Source organism: Cryptomeria japonica, chromosome 3, assembly GCF_030272615.1.
Source record: "Cryptomeria japonica chromosome 3, Sugi_1.0, whole genome shotgun sequence".
In the NCBI taxonomy this organism is placed as follows: domain Eukaryota; kingdom Viridiplantae; phylum Streptophyta; class Pinopsida; order Cupressales; family Cupressaceae; genus Cryptomeria; species Cryptomeria japonica.
Window position 1 is genome coordinate 310,795,241 of NC_081407.1, and position 21,710 is coordinate 310,816,950.

The 21,710-nt window shown below is 31.7% G+C and overlaps 1 long non-coding RNA gene across 1 annotated transcript; it reads left to right on the top strand.

Annotated features, from left to right (window-relative positions):
* Positions 1-1,767: 1,767 nt before the first annotated feature.
* Positions 1,768-20,042, top strand: LOC131047967 (uncharacterized). Its single transcript, XR_009106334.2, has 3 exons — positions 1,768-2,037; positions 2,398-2,525; positions 19,510-20,042. It is a non-coding gene; the product is annotated as an uncharacterized LOC131047967 (long non-coding RNA).
* The last annotated feature ends 1,668 nt before the right edge of the window (positions 20,043-21,710 follow it).

The window sequence follows — 21,710 nt, forward strand, 5'->3', positions numbered from 1 at the left end:
AAACATTTTTAATTTCAATCAATTAATAAATACGATCGAACCACTTAATATGTGGGTGCAGATATCGGCACTGGCTATGCAGGGGAAAATTTGCACCCCCGATCCTCGTGCTCGTCCTCCTTCCGTACGGATGCAGTCAGAATTCCTGCAAAATTCGTACTCTCCTACAACCTCCATTTGACTTAAGGCTCCCGACCCTACGGTAAAGTTAAATAGTTCTTTTTATAATAAATTTTATTTATAGTTTTTTAAAATAATGAAAATTTTAATATTTTTGTAATAATGTTTTTAATTTTTTTTTTAAATTTATTTTTATAATAATATTATAATATACAATTAATTTATTTTAAGATATATGTAAATTTTAATAATTTATTTTTAAAAAATTTAAATACATATATAAGTAATAATAGCTTTTCTTTATAAATATATGTTATTTTTACATTATATATTAAATTTATTAATATATTTTTAAAATGAGTTTTATGTTTAAATTATAATGTTTATTTTTCTTTATTTTAAAAATAATTAAATTATAATATATAATTAAGTGATTCCAAGATATGTATAGTAAACAATAGCTTTACTAAAAACTTAACATAAATAAATTAATAATATATAACTAAATGATTTTCACATTAAAAAAATAAACATACATAATATATAAATAACTTTGTTATAATTTTAAAATATATATTAAAAAAAAAAAATTGTTCTTATTAATTTAAATAGTTATTATATTTTAACATAGGTAATATATATCAAAAAATTTACTAATGCAGTAAAAAATTAACACACGTAATATGTATTTAGGTGATCTTAACATACAAATTTTTTTTAACATACAATTATTTTTTTGAACATACATAATATTTGACATATCCTAGTTACAATTTTAACATTTATATAAAAAAAATTAAATTTTTGGTTGAAAGTTATGTGTAACTTAAATAAAAGTATAACTATTATTAAAAATTAGCATCCATAACATATAATTAAGTGATTTTCAAATATATCAAAAAAAATTGATATATGCTAAAATCACTAAGTTATATATTATGCATATTGTAATATAATGATTATTAAAATAAATAAGAACAAAATTTTAAAATATTTAAACATATAATTTACTATTTAAAATTCAAAAATATAATTTAAAAAAACAAAAACTTTTTTTACTTATATGTATCTTGAAATCACTTAATTATATATTATAAATAATTATTTTAAATATAAATAAAAATAAAAAATTATAAAAAAAATTATAACGTATAACTTATTTTTATAATTCATTTTAAAAGTTCAATATGTAATATAAAAAATAATATATATTTATAAAAAATAAACTATTATCTACATATATATTTTAAAAGTTAAAATAAAAAAAAAAATTATTGAAATTTACATATAATATATATCTTAAAATCAATTAATTGTATATTATAATATTATTATTAAAATAAATTAAAATAAATCATTAAAAAAATATTTAAATTTTTGTTATTTTTATAATAAATAAAAATTATAAAAAAATACTATAAATAAAAATATTATAAAAAAAAAATTTAACTTTACCTATGGTCGGGAGCCTTAAGACAAATGAAGGCTGAAGGAGAGTACGAATTTTGCAGGAATTCTGACTGCATCCGTACGGAAGGAGGACGAGCACGGGGATCGGGGGTGCAAATTTTCCCCTGCATAGCCAGTGCCGCAGATATCGCCTAGCGCCACCACCATCTATACGAGGGGTTTTAATGAGCCACTCTTTAATTTTGGAAGAAAATATTAAAAAAAAAAAGAACTGTAACTCGCTCAGAAATCCTCCAGAACGACAGGATACATGGGATTTAATGCATTGGGAGACGAGCTTGACAGGCTGGCAAAAAATAGCTGTCCAGGATAATTACCTAGGTAATCTCCATAAAAGGCATGATAGGTAGTGCGCTTCTCAGCTTTAGGTGTTCTCCATGACAAGTAAAGCAGCTTCTATCTGCTTTCTGAGCGGCTTTCATTTTGGGCGAGACTGGTAAAGACAAGGTAAACAGGCAAATACACGAGTAAGGGAGATTTCTATTTCACTATTCACGCTGCTTCATTATGCATTGTTTTAATGCCAACCCTTTTGCTGTAACGCGATGGTTCCATTGCTTTCACCAGTGCTGTTGGACGAATTTTGGGTTTTAAGCTAACGTCACTTTAAAGCCTATTTTCGGAAAAACCCCTCTTGAGGATTTTATTATTGCAGTACTTGTGACAGACATTTATGCGTTTTTGGTGGTTTTGTGATTTATTCGGGTCTTAACAGTATTAATAAGTTTCAATTTTTATTTTTTCCCTTAAAGAGAGTCTAAACTTGTGCATAATTTTTATTTTAATTTTGTGGTTTTTTCTTACCAGTTTCTACAGAATCCAGCTCAGAAGGGCTACAATTTCGACATTCTTTTAGTGCTAATGGTGTTGTGGTAGTGGGACAAAGAGCAGGAACTCTGAAAGGGTTTTACTGGCACGGAGCACCAGAGTGACAGGTAAGGATTTAAATAAATCCTTTCTTAGACTATGAAGCTTGTCTGTGTCCAAACAAAATTTATCCACTTTTTCCAGTCATTAGGTATTCAAGCTATGCATTAATCATAGATAACATTCTCTATATTTTTTATGATATTCATTCACATATAAGCCATGCATTCTATTTATGCATTTCAATTTTCTTGAAATTATTGCACACTACTATCTGAATTTTAGTTGGCTTTTTCTAATCCACAATCTTTGGTCTCTGGGACGATAAAAGTCTTCTCATCTATTCTAATCTACAATTCCAGCTGGGGAGTGTGTAGGCCATTTCATTACATGTACGGTATATTTGAGTGGGCTATTTTTAACTTTTAATTGAGACTAAATGTTAATACAGTAGAAGGAAAAAGTGATTTAGTTGGTGTGTGTTTTGGGCTTTTTTTTGTGGGTGGAGGGTTTTGTATGTTTATTTGTTTGTTGGCTATTTGTAAATATCAAGTTTGGTCTTGTAGACATTATTAGAAACATTCATTCATTCAAACAAATCAAAACATATAGACATGCACAAGTATGTTAGCATGTAAATAAAATCAGAATTTCTTAAAGAGGCCCAAGTTTTACATCAGACTTTTTATGTAGGACGGTGTATCTGCACTCCAAGCACTCTGAAACAGACTCTCAAATTTCAAGAATGATTCTACACCTTACAAAAATTTATGTTATTTAATGAATTTAAAAAATTATATATATATATACACAAACAAAAGGATCCAATAATTGAGCATGTCTTAGGGAAGAGGGTCTTATCCCGTATTCCTATGCCCTGTGATGCCTATTCAGCCAACAGTTTGTATCCGATTGAAATTTTTTTTTGCATTTATTAAATAAATACAAAATCAAAATACAACTGTGTACTGATTTTCAATTTATTTAATAAATGCAAAAAAATTGTCTAATTAGGTGCATTCTTCTCGCTGCATAGACAATTCTGTCCCCATATAGTTTGTAACTGATTGGACAATTTTTTTCAATTATTAAATAAATTAAAAATCAGAATATACTATATACTGATTTTTTTATTTTTTTAATAAATGCAAAAAAATTGTCTAATGAGGCACATTCTTTTGGCTGCATAGATAATTTTGTTCCCATGCAATTGCTTAAGTTCATTTTTTAGTTTAAATTTAAGCAGTGGAATGTTACAATGTAAATTTTGAATTAGGAGAAAAGGATATATTGGGATCCTTTCCTATTTTAGTGGAGCATCTACTTCTTAAAAATTGGAAATAAGGTTGGGGTGTCCCAATTGGGGACTCTAGGATCTATTTTGAAGAAGAGTAGGTTTCATGGAGCAAAAAAAATAACAGCCCCTATTTTTTAGGAATGCGGATTCAAGGAGGTGGTGGGGGCTGAAAATTGCCCCATTTCTCAAATTTTATGATAGTTTTTTTATATTATTTTATATTTATTACTCTTTCAAATGAATATGCTAAATAATAAAACTCATGAGATGACCAACTTCCATAAATTTTGGAGCTTAAACTGCACTACAAAATTCATTGGACCATCGAGTTTAAAATAGTCTTAAATCTTCTCGGCACCCAAAATCTTATGTGGGTATTTCAAATAGCTCTTAATTTTGTAGAACAATTTACTTGTCAAGTCACCTACTTATATAATTTGGTTTCAAGTCCTCATGCTTAAATATAAGGTCTATTCAACAAGCTTTTTTGTGGAAGTGTCCAAAATGGTCCCAAAGAAAAGTAAGTCTAGTCATGCTTATCATGTTTATTGGTGCATTGATGTGACATCACATGATAGGTTTTTTTAGATTTAAGGAAATCTTTTTGAGAATAAGTATTGACATGACTCTTTTAATACTTTTGCTTGACTACTATTCTCATTGTTGGGCCCTAGTACACTATGGAGTGGGCTAGTAGTTATAATAGCATTTATTGATTCAATGTTCAATATTTTATTGATATAGCACTAATAGTTGTGACTATAAAGTCGTTGATGTGGAAGGGAACTTAAGTGTACAAAAAGCATATTGATGTGGTAGGGGACATGCCAAATAATCTACTGTAAAAAATTGGGAGTGATTTGAAATTGCCACAAGTTATGAGAGGCATAGGCTTGAAGTTAAGGAGGTCAACGAGTGGGTGCTCTCTCCCCTATATATATATATATATATATATATATATATATATATATATATATATATATATATATATATATATATATATATATATATAAGAGATTTGTTTGTTTATGTATATTAATGTTTCTATGTAGATGTAAGGAAATGTAATCTCTTTTATATACATGTAAACGTAATTAATATATTTATTTTAGATAAATTTATGTAAAAGTCATGTGAAAGATGTTGAGATATTAGTTTACTAATTTTACAATTCTCATAAAAAGAAAGATTAAATTTTTTATTTGTATTTATTATTTTTAAATAAAAAATTATTTATTTTATATTTATTATTGAGTTTCAATATTTTGATGTGTGAATGACAACATTAAATACATCACCCCGACTATCACTCTAAAATGCGTCTAAATGTAATTATTTAAAACACATCTATAGAAAGATGAATAAAATATCATTTAAATATGTAATAAGTTAAAACGTAAAATGCCACGGGTAAAAGTAATGGAGGATTATAGCCTGTTTGTTATAACGGAAGGGTTTGCATTTTGATAGCGTGCAGGGAAGTGGCATGAAACATGAATTAGGAATCTTCTTTTTACTTATGTGTTTTCTTGCTCTATAAATTTATTGGAATGTAAGAATATTCTTGTTTAAATTGTATGGGTCAAGATTTCTTCCTTGGATCTAGATAGCACCTCCAAACTTTCTCTAATAATCTCTAAATTCTGCTGCAGATTCTTAGAAAATAAAGTACTAGACAATGAAACCCTCTTTTAGAGACAACATGTTACATGCAAATGGGATTGGTGGACAATAAACAAATCGTGTTAGTAAACTTTCAACCATAAGCATAACATGAAAATGAATCCATTTCAAAGCATATCAAGAAAAATTAATAACAAAGCAAAGAGGAAAATAAAGAACTAAACAACTCTAATACTCCCTCCCTATGCTTGATGATGTTGGCTCTTCCTTGTTCCTCTCCTCTCCAAGTCCCAAATGAGTGTAGCTCTCAACTTTTAGCACTATCCATGGATGCCATATGAAGATTCAAGATGGTTGTAAATGAAAACAAATGCTTATGCAAGTGTAAAAGATTTGCTATGAGAAAGCTCATAGTTAATGTCTATGTGAATTTTACTAATAATGCACAAATGCTTTCCTCTTCCTCTTTTTTGCTTGGGGAATGAGGTCCTTTTATAAGGAAAAATGTTGATTGAATGGCCAAGATTGAGTGGGCTTGTGAAGGGTCAAGATTGATGGGTTTGGGATCCATGTGATGGCTTTCAACCCAATCCCAATCCCATGATGGCAAGTGTCAACATGAGATGGCTTGAGAGGAGAGGGAAGAAGCATTAAATGCTTGAGATGACATGACGGTTACCCTAGGAGGGTTTGATTAGGCTTGAGTTAGTTGATAAAACTTTTATCCAATGGATAAACTCTTGTGCAAGAGTTAATGGAGATAATCATGGTCAAAGGGTGATCGTATGGATCTGTTTCGCACTTTAGGCTAACAATGTCTATTCTGGTCGGATCGATTTGGCCCCATTCGATAGCCACGTTGCACTTTCGTGGCAAGGGATTTTCGGTCGGAAAGCCCTTGCCCTATACAGATGTCGAAATCCACCCAAGCCGCTCATTTTGCATTGAGCGGCTTGGAGTTAAGCAAGAGGGTGCAAAAAGTCTCAGAGATCCGGCCGGAAGGGTTTCGGTGGTAAGTACCTTTTTTTTAAAATTTATTTTAAATGTATTTATTTTAACATATTAATTTATATTGTTCTTTTTAAAATAATTTTTAATAGAAAATTAGTTTTTTTAAAGTTTTTAATTTTAATTTTTTTTTTGTATATATTCTATCATATTAGTTTAGAATATAAGAAAATAAATACACGCATACATATGTAAATACATACACAAACATACACATACATACATACATACAAACCTACATACATACGTACACATACATACATACACCTACATACACCTACATACAAACATACACAAACATACAAACCTACCTACCTACATACATACATAGATATAAAATAATTATATGTACCCCTTAGAACATACACATACATAAAAATACATACACATACATAAATACATACGTGCTTACATACATAAATACACAAAATAATTATATACGCCTTAGGATATACATACACCTCAAGACATGCTATGAGGGGTTGTGTGTGGTCCTGAGGGGTCACACATGACCCCTCATAGCATGTCTTGAGGTGTATGTATGTATGTATGTGTATGTATACATCCTAAGGAGTATATAATTATTTTATATGACCCCTTAGGACCACCAAAGGCCCCTTGCTACACATGTGCACCCCTTAGGACCTATTATGACCACATAAGACCAAATGGTGTCGCAAGGGGTCATATGTGGTCCTAAGGGGTCACTCATGTGTTATAACACATGCGTGACCCCTTAGCACCACTTAAGGCCCCTTGCGACACATGTGCACCCCTTAGGACCTATTAGGACCACAAAAGACCAAATGGTGTTGTAAGGGGCCATATGTGGTCCTAAGGGGTCACGTATTTGTTAGAACACATGTGTGACCCCTTAGGACCACTTAAGGCCCGTTGTGACATGTGCACCACTTAGGACCTATTAGGACCACAAAAGACCAAATGGTGTCGCAAGGGGTCATATGTGGTCCTAAGGGGTCACACATGTCACGCATGTGTTAGAACACATGCGTGACCCATTAAGACCACTTAAGGCCCCTTGCGACACATGTGCACCCCTTAGGACCACATAAGACCAAATGGTGTCGCAAGGGGTCATATGTAGTCCTAAGTGGTCACACGTGTTAGAACACATGCGTGACCCCTTAGGACCACTTAAGGCTCGTTGCGACACATGTGCACCCCTTAGGACCTATTAGGACCACATAAAACCAAATGGTGTCGCAAGGGGTGACCCCTTAGGACCACTTAAGGCCCCTTGTGACACATGTGCACCCCTTAGGACCTATTAGGACCACATAAGACCAAATGGTGTCGCAAGGTGTCATATGTGGTCCTAAGGGGTCACACATGCGTGACCCCTTAGGACCACTTAAGGCCCCTTGCGACACATTTGCACCCCTTAGGACCTATTAGGACCACATAAGACCAAATGTTGTCGCAAGGGATCATATGTGGTCCTAAGGGGTCACACATGTGTTCTAACACATGCGTGACCCCTTAGGACCACTTAAGGCCCCTTGCGACACATGTGCACCCCATAGGACCACATAGGACCAAATGGTGTCGCAAGAAGTCATATGTGGTCCTAAGGGGTCACGCATGTGTTAGAACACATGCATGACCCCTTAGGACCACTTAAGGCCCCTTGCGACACATGTGCACCCCTCAGGACCTATTAGGACCACATAAGACCAAATGGTGTTGCAAGGTGTCATATGTGGTCCTAAGGGGTCAACACATGCATGACCCCTTAGGACCACTTAAGGCCCCTTGTGACACATGTGCACCCCTTAGGACCTATTAGGACGACAAAAGACAAAAGTTGTCGCAAGGGGTCATTTGTGGTCCTAAGGGGTCACACATGTCTTCTAACACATGCGTGACCCCTTAGGACCACTTAAGGCCCCTTGCAACACATGTGCATCCCTTAGGACCTATTAGGACCAAATGGTGTCGCAAGGGGTCATATGTGGTCCTAAGGGGTCACACGTGTTAGAACACATAAACGACCCCTTAGGACCACTTAAGGCCCCTTGCGACACATGGAAACAAGCTCATCAACTGCCTAGAAGAGAGCAATTGGAGAAAAGCAGAGAAAATTGTTAAAGGGTGATAAATACATAGAGAGTATGCAATACAAACAAACCATGTTTGGAGTGTGTGATGTGGTCTCTAATTTATGCCCGGAGGGACTAACCGGTTTTGGAGTTGGACGGGGAAACCTATTGGGCCACGTTTGGAGGAAATCAATGTGTTCATGCGAGGGCCACCTTTTTTTTATTATGAGAATGATGCTTTTGCACCAAAGGATATTTGGAAGACAATTTCCAAAAATTTCTATGGTGTGGAACCAGAGTTGGTGGACTCGAAGTACACTTTTCAGCGTCTTAGAAGACCAAGAGGCTATGTACACAATCTCCCAATAAAAGGGCGATTTTGAAAGCATCATTTTCTGGTTTTCTGGAAGTTGAAAAGTACTTCGACGAGTCCACCAACTCTGGTTCCACACCATGTGTATGTGAAAGTTAAGTGTTTATGTCTATTTTAATTTTGTTCATTGTTAAACAAATTTAGTCGTTAAAATTTAATTTAATTGTTCATTCTAGTTAAGTGTTTATGTACATATTTAATGAACTTACTTCAAAAATTTAATATCCCCTTAAATCCCCGTAAGACCACTTAAAACACCTTAGGACAACATAATTAGATGAATCCAAACAACATAATTAAATGAAATAATATATGTGTAAATATAAATGAAATGAATGTACATAGATGAATAAAACAAATCCATGTATGCGTAAAAATATAAAATAATCAATCACCTTAAATATCCCCTTAAGACCACTTAAAACACCTTAGGACAACATAATTAGATAAATCCAAATAACATAATTAAATGAAACAATATGTGTAAATATAAATGAAATGAATGTACATAGATGAATAAAACGAATCCATGCATGTGTAAAAATATAAAAGAATCAATCCCCTTAAATATCCCCTTAAATACCTTCAAGACCACTTAAAACACCTTAGGACAACATAATTAGATGAATCCAAACAACATAATTAAATGAAACAATATATGTGTAAATATAAATGAAATGAATGTACATAGATGAATAAAACAAATCCATGCATGTGTAAAAATATAAAAGAATCAATGACGCAAATATTCCTTTAAATGCCCTTAAGACCACTTAAAACACCTTAAGACAACATAATTAGTTGCTTATTTTAGTGAAACTATATATACATGCGTAACTATATATACAACACAATTAAATGAAACTATAAATGTATAAATCAAAATTAAATGAATACATAGATGAATAAAACATGTAAAATCAACGTATAAAACGTAAAATAAATGCTTCAACAAAACTAAATTTTCACAAGTTATCCAAATTGCTACACGTCTAGAAATATCTAAATATATATATGAGTTTATCAAAATAAGACCTATCTAATATATTTTACTTGTTCAAACATGACAAGTGAACTTAAAGCTCATGGTACATATAATTTGGATCCTCCCTATCTTTTATAATTTCTAATTTTTTTCATGATCTTCAATAGGCAACCTCCACTTTTGGTTGCCACGTCTTCTTTTTGGCAATGTCTCCAACTACAATCTTGGCACTATTACTAAGTGACTGTAGTGTAGAACTTTTTGGCCAGGCATATAATCAATGAATGTTACACCATTTGCATCTCTATCTTTATTTGTTGATAATAAGTTCCTTCAACAACAACTGAACCAGTGGGATATTATTGCCCATCATCATCACTGACTGATTCCAATAACTTGCATTTTGGTTGTGTGAATCTCAGTAGATAATAATCTACACTTTCAGTATTGTCAGGATCAACAATCACTGCAAAAATATCACCTGTGAAAATAGACTGTGCATGTATATATATTACAAGCAATATTAGTTCATTACACATTTTTAAATTAATTTTGAACAATATTAAATTAATGAATAATTTAAAAATTTGTACATGTACATATATTTAATTTACAAAATATGCATGCACGCACCTGTAACAACTAAATCAGAAACACATTCATAATCAGCTGAATATAGAGGATCATGAATATCAATAATGTCACTATCTTCGTAAGGAGGCATTGTGATAAAATCTTTCATATCCCATTGCAAAACATATCCATTAGCAATATTTTGACAATGAGTATCTCTGTTGTTCGCAATGCAATCAACACAAAAACATGATTTTCCTCTTGCAGCTTGCTAAATCCCGTAGTCATGACTTGATGAAAACTTCTAATACCATTAATTGATTGACAGTTATAAGGATTTGATCGATCAATATCTAATAATACAAAAATTATTTAGTCAATTTTAGTTCATTTCACACACACACATATACACACTTGAATTTTAAAAATAATTCAAGAACACCAAGAATGTTTAAGAATATATATATATACCTTTAACTTCCCAAAAATAACGCTTGTAAGTTGTATCACGACCAGCAAAATGATTTTTGCACCATTCAATAATATCATTAGAATTACGTATGGTGTTACCTATACAGAAGCTCTTTCTTTAGAAAATTAGACAACCCACACACACCCACACACACACACATATATATATTAATCTATGAAGATAATTTACTTGCAATTTCATGTTGGCGAAGTGCACGCTTCACACATGCTCCTGCTCTATCGTGCTCTCCTTTTCCATGTCCACTCTCAAAGAAGTTTCACAAAAACTTTATGCTACATTGAGCATGTTGTAGGGATAACTAGTTAAAAGCTTTTGCAGACTTAAATTGCCCTGACATGAATAACATATATATTAAATATATATTGAAACTTTTGACCTGTTATATACAATCAAATCATATATATATATATATATAAACAACTACTTAAATAATCAATTTCAAATCTAATGTACTTACCGACACATCCATATGACCAAATCCAATGTTGTGTACATTCTATCCCACGATTTTTAATATCTTCAAAAAACATTCCAAAACAATGTGTTAAATAGCTCCTATCATGACACGTATCATCACTGATATAGAAATGGACCTCCTTGATGATAATGCGTTCATTTTCAGTACTCTCTATACCATCCACATGAAATTGTGAATGTCTATAGCAAACTTGTACAAATATTGAAACTTGATCAGAATGATAATATTGATTTTGAATTTCTGTGTGAGGACCAAATGTATAGTTCTCAGAGAAATCTACTATTGAAAGAATACAATTTGGTGGAAAACAATTCTTTGAATCACGAAACTGTTTAGCCTGCCATCTTGCACCATGACAATGTTGGATATGTGGATATATCATATTACGAAATCTATCTATAAACTGAATATAGGGCAATTCACTCTCTTTCAACATAATTTTTTTTGGTATGTCTCATATTCAAATCTCTTCCATATAACTAGTGCATGAATATCAAAATTATCAGTTTGCAACACAAACTTACTCAAAAATCCACAATCATTGCATTCACCTTTTATACATTGTATTTTGAACTCATCGGAATCTTCTAATTTATCACATAAAATAGACTTCACAAATTGTGTTGTACTTGTAGGAATGACTAGATTTAGATTAATTGTTGCCATGAACTTTTTATATGATTGCAAGTGTAGATGAAATTCAACATGATTTCAACAACAACAAGCTTCACGTACCTTATTTATGCGTACAAAGCAAGGATGCAATCTCTCAAACATCCTTTGGCAAATCTTTACATCTGAAAATTTTTGCTTGAATGCTTCAAACAATTCACTTTGTGTTGTATCTAAGAAATGTTTTGGATGTGTAATCTTTTTACCATCTTCATCTATCATTTGTATAGTATCCCTTCTATTGGAAGAAACACGAGATTGGTTGGTCCAATAATCAATGACCTGTCCTTTTACATCTTCAGAAATTTTGTTTTTTCTAGGAACCCTACAGATATTTACCTAATTTTTTTCGATGTTTTCATCCAACATCTTTATCATCTTAATGTATCTTTGAACAGTTCTTCTAGATACATGCATTAATTGAGGAATTGCATTAACTTGTTTTTTACGAGTCAATTCCTTACTAGTAATCATAGTCATCAATGCTTTACGTGCAACAGTTAAATCAACACCTCGTTTTGTGTTCTCAATACAATTCAATGCTTCTTGTAAATTTTTAATTATAGTTTCTTTTACTAATGTATCACTCGAACTTTTCTTATTACCAACACCCAACAACTCTAAAACAGGTTTCATTTCTCTTTTCCCAAATAACTTAGCAAATAATTGTGCTCTTCCAACAATAGACTTATTTTTAAAATAATCATCCCACAAATTCTTACAATGCAATTTTAATGTGCTTTCAGGTATCATATCTTTAGATGGAATTTCATTGAAAAGACTATCTTCATCCATTTCCATCAAATATTCCATACTAGAAAAAAAAAATTCATCTGCTACCTGAGTAGATGTTTTTTGAACATCATCAGGTTGATCTTGAACAACAACGGATTGTTGTTGACTACATTTTGTATGACCTTTCATCTTATCGTCCATTTTACGATCATACAACCTTAATCTAGTTCTCTTATTCCCCATTGCAAAAAATATTTAGATCTTCAAAATTTTGTGCTTTGAACCTTAAAAACAAGACATGCACATATGCAAATCTTCAAAATTTAGTGCTTTGAACAAAAAAGGTTATATATCTAATAACTTCTTGTCGGTTCTTAACAAAAAAAAATGTAATTAGTGAAATGTATAAATAATTTTGCGTTTTTAAACTTAACATGTGTAAATTTCATCCATTTATATCATTTGACTTGAAGTCCAATTTTTATAATTTAGAAAATGAAAAAATAAGGCTCAAGAATTTATGAGCATTGATAAAAATTAAGAAATTAAGTATACTTCAATTAGATACATTTGACTATATGCAATGTACATATGAACGTGATTTAATAACATTAATTGCTTGAAATCACTTAGCTAATATATAGAGAATTTGAGTCAAGTATTAGGAAATAAAATAAAATATAATTCAGTACTAAATAGTGCTGGATATATGGCCAAGTAATGGTTATCGTCGTATCGCAGTGACTAAAGAATATGGTTAATCTAAAAAATATTTAATTTCCAAAAAAACATCTAATATTGTAAATTAAGCATGATTGAAAAAATAATTTCAAATAACATACTTGGAAAGGGTAGACGCCTTTCAAAAAAAAATTCAAAATCTTCGCCCCTTTAAAAAATTAGAAATATTCGCTCCTTTATAATCTTCCTACTCGCTCCAAAATGCCACTTTATTTGAAAAAAAAAGGGATTGTTTGCAAAAATAACTCTTATTATTTTCGCACTTTATTGATTTGGTTTTTTTAATGGAAAAAATAATTCATTTTTATATGTGGTTCAAGCGATCGGTCGCTTGTACGACTGGTCGCGTCGGCCGAAACTATTTTTCAATTGTTTCGACCGGAAGGGTTCCGACGGGAATGTTTCCGGTCAGAATGACTTATCTGGAATGCCAAGTGACAGCTACATAAAAAAAAATGATGATTTTCTCAAACTTGTCACTTCTGCAACAAAATTCAATAGGTAAATTAAACTTATTAAAAAAAATTAAAAATACCTTTTTTTAGAGATCGAAGTCACAATTCTACTCATATAGTTTTTTTAATGTTTTGATTATATTTAATATATAAAAAATAAAAAATACTACAACTAGGTATTCTTTTGTTCGATACGAGTGTGCTTTGAAAAACAAAAAAAAATATCAAATCACTTCAAAAAAAATTGAAAAAAATATGGTTCACTAGAAGAGAGAGTCCTTTCCAAAAGGGTATTTTTAGTTTTTGGATGATCATAAATTGAATAGACAAATTGTGGTGGGAGACAAAAACTGTCAAATTCTGGTGTATTTGACTTCCAAATGCTATTACAAAGAAAATATACATCAATTTTTTTAAAAAAAATTTCATGTACTATATAAATATGTGATCTATAATAGATATCAAAATGAGAGAAAAAAAAGTTGATTTACATTTACTTTTGAGGTGGGAGCCAAACCCTCTGTTTTTCGGCATTTTTGAGTAATAAAAAAATGGACTTTAAAGCTAAAAAAAGATATAAATTATTGACAAAAAAATTTCAAAAAATAGTAGATTTAAACTTCAACAAATTTTACACATTTCATCAGTTTATATCATCTTCAAATTCAAAATGCAAATGACGCTTTTATGGCGACGAAATTGAACAGTTATTGTTGTGTTAGTCTTTTCCTTTGTAAAAGTGAGACATAGGTTTGTACGTTTACCCCAAAGCAATAAATGCTTGAAGAGACTCATGAGTTAAATGAAGGTTGAGTTAGAGAGAACGTTTCTAACCATGTGGGGAGGTTGAGTTAACCATTAATGGTTATGTAAGAGCCATAAATACTTTGAAAGACTTTGAGGGTTAACTTGTTGAAAAATAAAAGCCTTTAATGCATTTCAAAGACTTTGAAACATTTTTGAGAAGTGACCTTTGTTTGGGAATGTGCAAATGATTAGAGATGGGGATTAGGCTAATTGGAAGAGTCTAGAAGGGGGTTAGTGAACAAGTGGGTGAGGATAAAAGAGGATTTTAATTAAAATAAAATTAATTTATTTCAACTAAAATTGTGCAACTTGCATTTGTAGGAGAATACAAGTGGGAGGGTTTTAGAGATTTAAATAAATATTTATTTATTTAAATGTGGAGAGGGGTTAATTAAACAAATATGCTTTATTTATTTAACTAATTGTTAGAATATGGTTTAATGAATTAATTTTAAATAAATTGAATAATTTATTTAATTAATAGGAGAAGAGGTTTAAGATGAGTTAATTAAATATCGATTTAATTAATTGTTGATCATTGGTTAAATAATCAAATAAATACTAAATATTCATTCAATTAAGTGGATAGATTTGGGTGTCTACATTTGCCCCTCTTTAAGATGGTGTGTTTTATCATATCGTTTTAAAGAAAAACAAGTAAGCATAGTACGTGCCCCAATATGCACCAAGGTAGTGGTTAGGTATGTTCCCTTGAGAGATGGGACAAATTTTTTAAAATTTGGGTGATCTTTCAAAAATTTTAAGAAAATTAGGCATGGATAGAATGGAGGATTTGGGAATGAAGGAGGAGAAGGGTAAGTCAGTGAGTACCCTTAGGTCATGCTGGAGATACGGTGCAATCGATTGAACTGCTCCGATTTAGTCAAAGCGTGACAATTGATGTCAGTTGTTCGTTTGGACAAGATAAAGTCTGAGTAAGTGAGCCAAATTGACCTGATGAGACTTAGACAATTGATTTAATTGCTCGATGGAGTCAAAGTTTTGGAGGCAAATTACTCGTTGAGACTTAGACATGATATAATTGTCTGTTTTGATTGTGTTGGATGGGTTGATCAATTGATAGTGTTTGCGTTTTAGGTTGTTCGTGGCATTTGTTGGACTTAGCGTACCTATTGAGACTAGGCAATTGATGTAAATGTTAGTTGTAGTTTAGGTGTGCATAATTCGATGTACCTGTGTAGACATAGTAACGTGCTTTACCTATAGGATGACCTAGGTAACATAGGTTACACAACCCCTCCTTTTAGAGATGAATGGGGCTTCATTAGTTTGAAAGTTTGCTAATGTGATTTCTTTATTGTTCACTAATCTCGTTTTCATGGCATCAATTTGCATTACATTTATGTATATTTGTATGGATATCTTAAATAAATCTAAAAAATACTGAGAGGTATCAATTTGGAGCTATTTTATTTCCTTTACAATCATTTTATTATGCCAAGAGACATTCTACAGTGACAACAAAGCACAAACCATCATATTGTGACTATGTACATAAAAAACTTAAACTATGATTTTTTTTTCAAACAATCTTTAAGTAAATAAAAATATCTCTTCAAATAAAAATTAAGTAAACAATGCAAAGAAAATAAAATAATTTTCAAATAGTTCTAATGTAAATTTAAATAGCTCTCTGCCTAGCATAGTGTGATGGTTGTTTTGTGTTGTGGTTCTTGCCACCAAGGTTCAAAACTTGCTAGAGTGTTATTGCTCGGTTCTTATGTTGGAGATAAGGTCTCTCATTTGTGGCCTAACTAGTTCTTATGTCCCCATGAAAAGCATATACCCTAAAAAAACTCTTAAGTAAAAAAATAGAATACTCTTTTAAATAAATAAAAATAGCTCTTAAAAAAGATGTATTTATTAGTTATATTACATTGTTTACTCTATTTTTATTTGAAGAGCTATTTTACTTCTCTATGTAATTTTAAATTTTACTTTTGAAATACCCCACCATTCATTATTTCGATAAATATTTTGTTTTGTTTTTACTTTAAAAGTGTAGTAAATCTTGGCAATATTTTTGGATTTGACTATGTAAGCTTTACCCACATCAATGTTGTGGATCATACTCCATGATTCATTATTAGGATGAAACAACTAGAGAAGAGAAATGATATCATATTAGGATATTAAACACATATATGTTTTTTTTTGAAGTTGAATTGTAATGGTTTATGATATATTTTGTTGTTTCTGGATTTGATTGTGTTCCTTTTTTTACATCAACATTTTGGAACACACTCAGTGATCCATCATCAGGATGTTAGAGAGCTCAAGTAGTAGATGCAAAAAAGATATCAGTTTTCCACAATCCATACTGATATTTTTTGTTGTTTCTAAAATTGACTGTGTTCCTACTCCTTGAGCTCTCTAACATCCCGATGAAGGATCATAGAGTGTGATCTGAAACGTTGATACAAGAAAAGGAACATGGTCAAATCTAGAAACAACAAAAAATAGCATTATGGATTGTGGAAAACTGACATCTTTAATTGGTTTATGATATTTATATTATGATTCAACTATAAAGTTTTTGAGTTAAACTTATTGACTCATATTTCATAAGGAATGGTCCATTTGCAACTGAGGTAGCAACTAAGTGGGCCTGATCTTGGGAGAAACTCCATGGTTAAGTACTTGAATCAGAGTAGTACTATGATCTATGGTCTTCTGAGAAGTCTTGATTCTTCTTCTTTATAAGCATCACCTAAATGCAACGAGTGCTAAGTAGACCATTCATTCTCATGAGAGAAGGGTTTGTGTGAACCACTACCCATGAAAAATGGATCAACGAGTTTGACTCAAAAACTATGTAGTTGAATCTTGATATAATTATTATAATTTGACACATCGCTAAAAATATCTCTTAGAATGGTTAATTAGTAAGTCTTGTAGCCTGGCTCAATTGGCAAGAGCTTACTATGGTAGGCATGAGGTCCAATCTCCCAATCCTCATAATCCGTCTCCACAGTTCTGTTAAAACACAAAAAATCCAGTAAACAATTATCGTATTAATTCAAATGTGCAGAGAAAAAACATATAATCAACACAAAACAACGGAAAGAAAATAACACTACACAATGCATTACGTGGTTCACCATAACTGGCTACATCCATGGGAAAGCAGGGAATAATTTCTATGAATCAATATCTAGTACTACATCATACATGGTCTGCACACAGCCATTTATACAATCATATGCAAAAGCCAAAAGGTCATGTAACCCTTGGACTTCACATAGCCAAAAGGTCACGTGACCCTTGGACTTCACATTTCCAACAACTGTGTGTTTCTCAAAATTCTACGTGGAAATTTCAAATCGCTTCTGATATTTTACAGCAGCTTGCTTGGCAAGTCCCCTACTTATAATTATGCCGAGAGGCATCTACAATGACATCAAAATGTCTGTAAACAAAAATCCATTTTTAAAACAATTTGACATGCAAATGATGGGTAAATGCATGAAATATGTGAGGGTTCTATTTTATTACTCCAACCAAAATTTTATTACTCCAAATGGATTTTTGTTTATGGACATTTTGATGTCATTGTAGATGTCTCTCGGCATAATTACTCCAAATAAAATAGAACCCTCGCCACTTGTTTCCAGTTAGATTCACAGCTTAGCTTTTTGCATGCAGGACTTTAATAGATTTGTATTCTTGATGTTTAGTATTTTAGAAGAACATTCATTTTACAGATGATTCTCTTCTATTATAAGATATCTCTTGGAATATTTTACATATATTTTTTAAATATAGATATACTAGTTAAGGTTTCAGGGCCACATCACCAAATATGATGCCACATCAACATGCTTTTTGTCAAGGTGTCCAAAACAGCCAAAAAAAAGCGACCAATACTTGTGCACTGATGTGGCATCACATGTTTCGTTGCTTTTTAGTGCTTAGGGATCATTTCATTCAATTATAAGTGATAACTATTGGTGCAATGTCGTAAAAAATATTGGATATTAAATCAACAAGTGTGGGCGTAATCAACAAATGCTATCACGGCCATTGGAACGTGTTCAACTACTGGTTCCTTTTTCCTAGATGGTGAATAAACTAACTCTACCTGACATCTATTAGCTGCTTGTCCCATCGACTTCAACAACCTTGACTTCACCTATTCTCCACACAAAATGGCATGGTGACAAAAACTCAAATCCCCATAATACGATAGATTTTTACAAGATTTTCATTCACCCAATCGTCATAATCCACCTGCACAGTGCTGTTAAAACACATAAAATCCAATCAAAATCCGTCGTCTTATGCAGATGTGGATATTTGTACGGATTGCCATTTGTATGAAAAATAGCCACGTCCAACAACCTTCACAAAAACTTATGTACTATAAATTCAATTAAGAAAAATTGATGGACAAATTCTCTCTTAAATGATTTCTAAATGTGACTAATTTTCTTTGTAGCATGTACTGTGTACATGAGATTTGAAGTTCCTTGCTGGGTGTGGCTTTGCTAACTTAGTGCATCTATTGAGATTCACCTTCATTGTTCAATTGAAAAATCCACAGAAAATGGATGTCTGGTTCTATTAGCGTTTTGCTCTGAAGAGTGTTTCATCTGATTGTGCTATGTGCTTTTATATTTCCTGCAAGAATGAATGTTTCATTTGAATTGTGCATTGAATGGTTTTCTGGAAGTAAGTTTTTGTTTGGACACTGTCAAAGGTGAGCCTAACACCCTTACGATTTTATCATAGTTTGAAGGTTACATTACCTTATGAAGAAGTTGTCTGCCGTACCTTATGAAGATAATTGATCAGCTGCTGAATTGAATTCTGGGGTGAAGAAAATTGTTGTATCTTGCACGTTCATTCGCCTTCTGAAGAAAAGTTTTACACGTGCCTTTATCTTTTGAAGAAAAACGGATTTGCATAAATCTCAATTTATTTTCAAATTAATTCCTGCATGAATATGTATGCTTATGCACACTGGACCATTTGGATTGAATGGCTCTGCTTTTAGCGATTCTTGCAGCTGCTTTCAGTATCTTTAGTTCTGACATTGCTGTTACTAGAACTTCGAAGTCTGCTTTAACGCATAAAGGGAAATGTAAGATCTGTTCTCAGTGACCAGATTTGGGGGTATGTCTGTAGCCCACTTCCTCAGGAGAATATAGGATGGACTGATATGCCATCCATGTTATCTGTACGGCGTTTACAGTCTTCTAAACTGGAAAGATTTGCAATAAAAACAAATTTCAAAGAACCTTGCAGTTTTAAAAATATGCCATGGCATGAAATTTTATCTACTCGCTTTTGCAACATGGCATGATTATTAATTCTGAATTTCTTACAGAATATTTGCTTGCTCTTCTCATTAATTTGGATATTTTTTCAATTATATGATCTTTAATTCTGGAAGTTTCTTACGGTAATCTTTTGGAATTTGAACTGTGGTTTGTTTCTCCATTTAATATCATTAACTGTTTATATTTTACGTCATCTACAAGAGTTTAGAGAAGGAAACCTGGCAAGAATTGTTTGTCATCTGCTTGGGTTGCAGGGTTCTACAAAATGTTTATAAGGCTATGAACTGTCATTATTCGAACAATATCTTCTTATTCTTTCGCTTAATTTTTCTGCCATGCAGCTATAAAAAGAAGGAAAACAAAACATGGAAATGGGAATAAACTTAAGTAGGGTTTAGATGTTTGAATTCTTCTGTCCGTGCTTGCATAGATTGCAGGCTGTTACATTTAAACCCACAGGTTTTGTTAGGAGGTTATCATCAAACTTCTTTTCTGGCTTTGTAGTTCTGTACACAAGTAGATATATGAACTTTCACCATTTTTTAGGCCAACATTCATTTAATGCTTTGGGATCACATTTTATTTTATTTTTGCTTACAATTACATATGATTATAACTACCATTGGCAAATCTTTGGTACTTAATTCAGGATTGAATCTTGGTCTGGTTCAAGATTCGATGTTCAATAGTTATCTGATCAAAAGAGAGCATGGCAACATCAAGAATGTAACCTGTCTAGATCATACATTGATGATAGGGTTTCAAGCAAGGTATTAGAGTACTCTTCACCTCTTTTGTTACCTTGCCATATTTTGGGACTGAAATTTTTGAAGGTGGGTTAAATGTTGGTAGACAATTGGCGTAGATATGGTATTGTGATGTATATGAGGTTATATAGAATTTAGGTTCTGTTGGTATGGAACTAATGAGTGACTTTTGTAATGGGTAAATTTGAATTTTAGGAGTGAAAAGTGTTGAGGTGGATCAACCTAACAATACATTGGGACATATCATATCCCTAAGACTATGGTATTATCAAGTAGTATTCAAGGTTATGAGTGGTTAAATTTGTGTTCACAGAATCTAGGTCTATTTGGTTTTGGAGTCGATGAGTTGCCATTTACTTGTTGAACTTGTGAAGTAAGCTATGTATATCTAGTCCACAGTCCACCTTAGGGAGAGTTGAGGTTTACCTTTACTAAAAGATTATTAGAGTTAAGTTTTAGGGTTATTATATAGAGAGTTGTATACATATAATTATCTTTCATTGTAAATCATAATGAAGTATCCTCATTTCTTGTGTATTATATATCTAATAAATTATAATGTCCTTGACTATTATTATGGAAGATTAATTGGAATCATTTTTCATTTAGAAAAATGTTTTATATGATATAACACTACCTTAATTTCAGTTCTGAATAGACTGAAGATTAAGAAACATTTTCTTGTATAGGCATAATTAAGTTTATATTCTAGAAGATCTTTTACATATTAGATATTTGGTTCTTAAAAGGATCAACCGTCTTGCTAAAAACTATTAATAGTTTTAAGTTAAAAATTGTTCTACATTATTATTTTAATAATTAAAAAATTACTTACATAAAAAAATTTGTTTTTATTTAATGCTCATGTTTTATCGTCAAACAT